The sequence below is a fragment of the Cydia strobilella genome, chromosome 25, assembly GCF_947568885.1.
Source record: "Cydia strobilella chromosome 25, ilCydStro3.1, whole genome shotgun sequence".
NCBI classification, from domain to species: domain Eukaryota; kingdom Metazoa; phylum Arthropoda; class Insecta; order Lepidoptera; family Tortricidae; genus Cydia; species Cydia strobilella.
Window position 1 is genome coordinate 7,727,332 of NC_086065.1, and position 7,768 is coordinate 7,735,099.

Consider the following 7,768-nt stretch of genomic DNA (forward strand, 5'->3'; position numbering starts at 1 on the left):
AGATTATCACAATGAGTTCTTTCATTTGATATGTAACACGATATAGTTTGGCTAACTTTTTTTTTTAATTTTCACATTTACCCCCCAAAAGTGGCCCCCGTGTTTAAAATTAATTTGTTTACGTTACATGTTCATCTTTGGGTCACAAACTTACATATGTGTACCAAATTTCAACTTATTTTATCCAGTAGTTTCGGAGAAAATAGGCTGTGACAGACGGACAGACAGACAGACAGACGCACGAGTGATCCTATAAGGGTTCCGTTTTTTCCTTTTAAGGTACGGAACCCTAAAAAAAAAGTGGCCTAGAACAGAAAAGTGCTACTTTGATCCCTCCTAGCAGATAAGAAAAGTGCCACTTTGATCCCTCCTAGCGATAATTAAATATTTATAAAATTAAATTATGATCAAAGATGGCTTTGGCTCCTAAAAGTTTCGAATACATTTTGATGTCTTACTTTGATATTAATGCTGACAATTACACGCTTTGCCATTACTAACCCCCTTATTCATAAAACTTTTACGCCTTTCTTACAAATACATAAGTCAAAATGACAGATAAAGAAAAACGACTCATTGCTAATTCAGACCAGTAACGCGTTTATGAATAACGCCATAGTCTGTTCTGTAATTGAAATAGCCAAAAACACCTTTCAGAAAATGAGGAAACTTTTAACAAACAGAAAATAAACTTAAAACTGAGGTGGCGAATGGTTAAATGTTACATCATCCCATTTCTTATGTATGGTTCCGAAAGCTGGACCCTGAAAAAGAAGTTGGTCAACAAACTGAGGGCTTTTGAAATGTGGATTTATCGATGGATGCTCAAAATTAAATGGACAGATAGAATAAATAACAAATGTTAGAGTTTTTAAATCATGAAAAAAGGTTTAGAAGTAGTATCAACAATAAAGAAAAGTAAAGCAGCATATTTTGGACATATATATAGAAACAATAAATACAATTTACTGAAATTAATAATTGAAGGAAAAATTGAAGGGTAGCGGTAAAAGGCGCACATCATGGACTGGAAATATAAGAGACTGGTTAAAAGTGAAGAGCATAGATAGACTAATTCGCATGACTGAACATAGAGAGACATATAGACCAGGGACCGGCCCGCTATCCCTTATCGGGGTTTTATAAGGGTATTGCATAAGGCTTAACTCACCATACCCTTTGCCAGTCGAAACCCTTTGTTTTAGTTTTAAAAACCCTTATATAAAGCTACCACATTTGAGAAATCGGTAGCCCAAATACCCTTACAAAACCCTTATCATCCGCTCACCAACACCTTGCATATTGCTTATAAGGGTTAGCCTTATAAAGGGCTTCCCTTTTAGCATATAAGCGTGCTAATTTAAGTCGTCTACCTTGTTCATAAAGCACACATTACTTCGAATCCGAGCGATCGTCGGCGGCGACGGCGGCGTTCTTTGACTAGGCACGTATATTCTTTCCTTTTCATACACTACCGTAGATATATACTAATCCTGTCTCTTTCACGCAAAGGGAAACCTTTATAAAAAGCGCTTAAAGATAAGGGTAACCCTTATTAAGAGCTAGCCTTATTTTTGGTTAGCTTTTCGGTAAGGGTTAGTCAAAGGTAAGGGTATGAATGGGCTTGCAGTTCAAAAGGGAAAGTCTTTCAATGTGTTAGCCGTGTTTAAGTGTCGCCCAATGAAAGGGTTTTATCGCGGAAAGGGTTGTCCGGTCCCTGATATAGACATATGGTCGCCGACCTCCTGGACGGAGATGGCACGTAAAGAAGAAGAAGATATTCTGTTCAGATCTTAGTACGACTATAAACACTTCTATTTCTAAAACGATAATATATTTGTGTCGTTAAGCTTAGAATAAATTTAAAAGTGGAAAAATTACTGCCTTGGGTGAGACTTGAACTCACGGCCTCTGGATCGATACTCCAGCGCTCTGCCAACTGAGCCACCAAGACCTCATCCATAGTCAGCAAATCTTCCCACTATATGGGTCTAGGGGACCCTAGCGACATCTACCGTAAGAGTGTTACACTTCTACCGAAGTGTTATCGATCGCAGACGTTTCTGCTTGTTAAAAATTAATTTGTGTCGTTTTCATGCAAAAGGTACCAATTTGTCGCAAGCCATAGAGGCGCAAATACCAACAAGATTTAACTAGACTTTAACCTTATTAACAATCAACAAAGTTGTACCTTTTGCTTGAAAACGTCACATTTGGTCTCTGTTATCGTGGCAGACGCTCCTGAAAAACTGACATCTGGCAATTTTGTAAAAGCACCACGCCTTTTTCCGATGGACATGCAGTCGCGTAGAGTTAAGAAAGACCAGAAAAGACACCCAACAAAATATTTACCGTTTCCTCTCGTCATTTTAAGGTCAATCTTAAAAATTAAATATGCGATTAAGTCCCGTTTTACAGTTTACTAATGTGTAGAAATCGTTAAAGTTTAAATCAGAGAAATAAAGATTTTCTACTTCAAAAATAAATCACATGTCCAAATAATGTACAAACAGATAATTGCATAAAAATTTGAATAATACTTTTTTGGATTTGATACTTACATAAAAAAATTTAGTGGTTGAGCACCTCCTTGTAGTTGAGAGAAAGTTACAAAAATTGGTGTATTTTATCAGCATAAATAAGTGTACCAAATAAGCGGAAAATAAAAATAAAGGTTTTTTGAACCACTCTAAAGGACATATGCAATCTTAGAGGATATAACCAAACGGAGTAGCCATTAACAGGCGTTCCCCTCTGTCGAAAATAGTCGGCCAATGGTCATACACAATGTATAGACTGACGTTTATCTGGCATGGCTATTTTGACGTTACGTATACATTTGACGTTCCCCTCCCCCGCAAAAATTGGCAGACTTTTTTGTACAACAAATTACAGACAAGGCGTCTCCGTTGGGTATATCCTCCAACAATGTATATTTAATATGTTGTTGTTGTTGTTGTCCTATGGCACCCCAGAGGTGCTAAGGGCCTTCACAAGCTCGCGCCACTCCTTCCTATCTTCAGCGACCCTTCTGGCCTCGCTCCAGCTCAACCCGACCGCTCGTAGCTCACTCATGACGGACCGCTGCCAAGAGTGTACAGGGCGCCCGGAGCCACGGCTTCCGTCCGGCGGTTTCCAACCGAAAGCGACGGTTGCGTTATTCGTATATTTAATATAATTATGTCTTATAGAAATTATAAAATGTTTCATGTCTATCACTTTACAAGCCTACAAGCAATCGCCGACACCTCGAAATGGTCGCATCCGGTCGCGGCAAGATGGCGGACTTCCGGTGAACGTCACCGTTCTGTTTCACGAATCATTGCGATATCGGCTGTTTTAACAAATGGATCTGATTTATTAACGATTACTAGGCGTGGGTTTAAGAAAGCTTTCGATCGTGCTTCGAAAATATGGAATGACTTGCCGTTCTTCCCCGTACTAGGTAATAACATAGTAATAATACAATAATAATAAGTTTAAGGATAAATAAAGGAATAATAAATAATAATATATTATATTGTCTTCGGTTACCGCGATAGTTACTCATGAAATAAAACTATGAAAACGGATTATATCGCGTATATTGAATTTATAATACATCCCGACGTTTCGAACTCTTTACAGCGTTCGTGGTCACCCGTTGACCACGAACGCTGTAAAGAGTTCGAAACGTCGGGATGTATTATAAATTCAATATACGCGATATAATCCGTTTTCATAGTTTTATTTAATAATATATTACAAACTATAATACCTAGATGTCATATATTAAGAGCCCATCACCGTGCTCAGTAGCGCCACTGCTAAATAATTGTGATTATTTAAATTTAACGATAAATATTTAAAAAAGGAGACCGCCACGTACTGTATTTTGTATTTAAGTACCTTTTGAATACATCAAAATAGTTTTTATGTTGCTGGATTCGTCGATCTATGAACTCAAAACAAAAACGGCTGTTTTAACTTTGGACGCATAGATTGACGAATCGAGCAACGTAAAAACTATTATAATGTATCCAAAAGATACTTAAATACAGTACGCAGCGGCCTCCTATTTTTAAAATTTATTCGTTAAATTCGCCGTTAAACGCAAGTTTGGCGAAACTTGTATAAGTTTAAAATGTGTTATACTTTTTTGAAAAAAAAAAAAAAACACAATGGGGTTGGCAACTGTCAAAGGTTTGCAGAAATGGCACCATCATAGCTTGCCCCTTTTTTATTTCGATTTGACTTAAAGGGCTGGCATCCAGGGCATTAAAAAAACAAAACTGACACAATTCTAGGGATTGACAGGGCAAGCTATGCTGGCGCCATCTGCTAAACACTTCGACCGGCCAACCCCATTATTTAGCAGTGGCGCTAGCTAGTGAGCAAGTTGATGGGCTCTTAAAGAAAAAGTGACGAAGCCCTCCAGTGGTGAAGGCCGGATTCGAACCGGCGTCATTAGCTATCGCGGCTAACGCCATGAACCCCTAGGCCACCTCGCCACGGCGGTACCCGTACCAATTTCTCGACTATATGCCATCTTAGTAAGACTACGCGTCTTTGACCAACTCTAATTATAATATAACATCGTGGGATGTTGATTCGACGATCATTGACATCATTACGACGACCGGTCTGGCCTAGTGGGTAGTGACCCTGCCTGTGAAGCCGATGGTCCTGGGTTCGAATCCCGGTAAGGGCATTTACTTGTGTGATGAGCACAGATACTTGTTCCTGAGTCATGGGTGTTTTGTATGTATTTAAGTATTTATATATTATATATATCGTTGTCCGAGTACCCATAACACAAGCCTCCTTGGGCTTACCGTGGGACTTAGTCAATCTGTGTAAGAATGTCCTATAATATTTATTTATTTATATTTATTTATTTATATTTATTTATTGTCCCGATAGTCGTTTCAGCGAACGGTCTCATAGCGAAGTCTCGACCAACACCTTGAGACTCTCGCTAGGTGGTTGGATAAAGGGATACCTACTCCCATCTCCCATGCTAGCAAAGCACAACCCCTCTGGTGTCCATGAGCGACGGTAATCGCTTACCACCAGCAAAGATAGATATAACTCCGTAATAGATGGATACAGTCTAAGGAAAAAACGTGACTCGAAAATCAAGAAAATTTGATTCTCGTTCAGAGGGCGCTACTAGTTTTGGCCTACAGTCGTATAGATGGCGTTGACGGTTTCGTTTGTTATTTAACAATTTTAACGCATATCAGTGAAAGAACATGTGTCAAAATCATAAAAATAATTAATGCAAATAAAAAAAATCATTTATCTATATTTAAATACATTTATCGTATTTTTATAAATCTTCATTTTTAGTTTTAAAGTGTGGCGACAGATGGCAGTGAATTTACTGGGGTTACAAAATTTACTATGACAGTACCGCTCTAGTATAAGTTACTCTATGCCACCAGGCAATTCGTCTGCTCGTTTGCCTCCTATATCATAAAAAAACCGGCCAAGTGCGAGTCGGACTCGCGCACCGAGGGTTCCGTACTTTTTAGTATTTGTTTTTATAGCGGCAACAGAAATACATCATCTGTGAAAATTTCAACTCTAGCTATCACGGTTAATGAGATACAGCCTGGTGACAGACAGACGGACAGCGGAGTCTTAGAAATGGGGTCCCGTTTATACCCTTTGGGTACGGAACCCTAAAAAAAGAAATACCTACATCCATCCGGCTCGAAGGACTTTGTTTATAAAGATACAAGTTGCTACGTTACCAATCGTTTTTTTTTTTTTTTTACATAGGAATTAGAGTCGGCAGGACAATTCCCCGGCCCTATTTCTCTTTACCCTAAATCGTTTATTCTCTTATTTGACAGTTTTATATAAATAATCTAGGATGAACTACCGTTACCTAGTTTGCGTTTGTAACAGCGCCATCTTTCATGAAATTTGAACAACAAAGTAAACATACTCTATATCGGCTCGAACAGTACAGGTAAAATTTTAGACATAATATAATCTTACCAAAAAATGTTACTTTATTTTTTTTAAAGCCGATGATCCACCGACAAGAAAGTGATCGTCATCACTTAAGATACGATCGGACATTATTATTAGCTTACATCTTAAATAATGCTGAACAATTTCCGATACAATTGCTGATTGATAGCGAGACACGGGTCGTGTGAACGATAAGGTCACGGAAAGCTGTTCACGGACGATTTGTTGCGACTTGCGACTAAAAATATCGTTTTATTTCGTAAATTCCACAGTGATTCCAACAGAAACATTATAAATATACGTGTAGGTTAAAATTCTCCAGGGTGCGTTGGGGTAAGAAAATCCCGTTCAATTTACTATACCACAAAATGGGGCATTTTCTATGAAAAGGGACCTTATTGTCGATGGCGCTTACGCCGCACAGCGTCGCGCGGCGTTGTATTTATTTCGAAGCATCGTTTATAATGGCGTAAGCGCCATCGACAATAAGGTCCCTTTTTATAGAAAATACCACAAATAATTTTACGGTTTAGACTCGCTTGTTTTAGTTTGGATTGTCGTGAACGCTGCTGGCACTATTAGTGCTTGAGAAAGGAGACCTAGGCTCTCAGAAACATGTCGCGCGTGTGACTAAAACAAGTGAGTCTAACCGTGAAATTATTTAATGTTAGTATGTATCACAACAAATTGGCGAGACGATTGGCGAGAGGTCGCACAGGATCGAGAAAAGTGGCGCTGTCTTGTGTTGGAGGCCAAGTCTCATCGCTGAGCCAACGGAGTAAGTAAGTAAGTAATGTCTCACAACAGTTTAAATTCGATTTAAGTCTGCCCGTGAATAGCCCTTTATAAGTTAAGCATCACAAAAGGCCGACACACAAAAGAGTGTTAAAAGACGGACGTATTCTGAATGTACGACTGATTGCGTGTTTTGATCGCTTACACCTCGGGGATTGGTTTATGCAACATGTGGTCAAGACAGGTCAAAGTTTTTGGAAGTTTTGTATTAGTTTTTGAAGTAAAACTTCTTTAGGCGCGACTAGAGGGTAACTCAGAATTATTTTTTCTGACGGAAGTAACGCTCAGTAGTGACACACGCACAATAGGACACACGTCAAAGTGCCAACATAGCGATAAACGTCATCGTCAAAGAAGTTTTACTTCAATCGCGCGTAAAGATTACACGCACACACTTTTTTTGTAAGTAGGTTCTCGTACCTAAGTATTTCATCGACTTCACACTCCGGCCTTAGGTCAATCTACTTGTTGTTATTTTTGGATTCACTTTTAGTGACTAAATATGACGCCAAATAGACAGAGTTGTAGATGTTTATAATTTTATTTGTACAAGTATCTTAAAACTTACCTACCTTATTAAGATTAAATTCATTTATTTCGCGACTTTCTTAATTGCATATTTAGATGTCAAAATTTAATGAATCCTCATCTAGAACGTCAAATAATTGAAATAATGTACTACCTACTTAGGTATACATGTAATTATTGTAATCAATATAATGGTATATAAAAGAGAATGCCTCAAGGCGTTAAGTCTGCCCTTTGTGCACTTTTTTTAAAACTTGTGCAATAAAGTTTATATTCTATACCGTCCATAATATGTACCATAATGCATACTCCCATCCAAAGTACAGCCAGCATGGTGTAGTGATTTCCGTTGCACTTCTTTTGTGCACCGTACCATTGTGGAGTATAATAGGCCTTTTGTCTGTTCTGATTTATTTGGTGATCGTACTTGATTGGAATGGGCTTGAGACGACTTTAATGCTGACACCCTTTTTAGGAACGT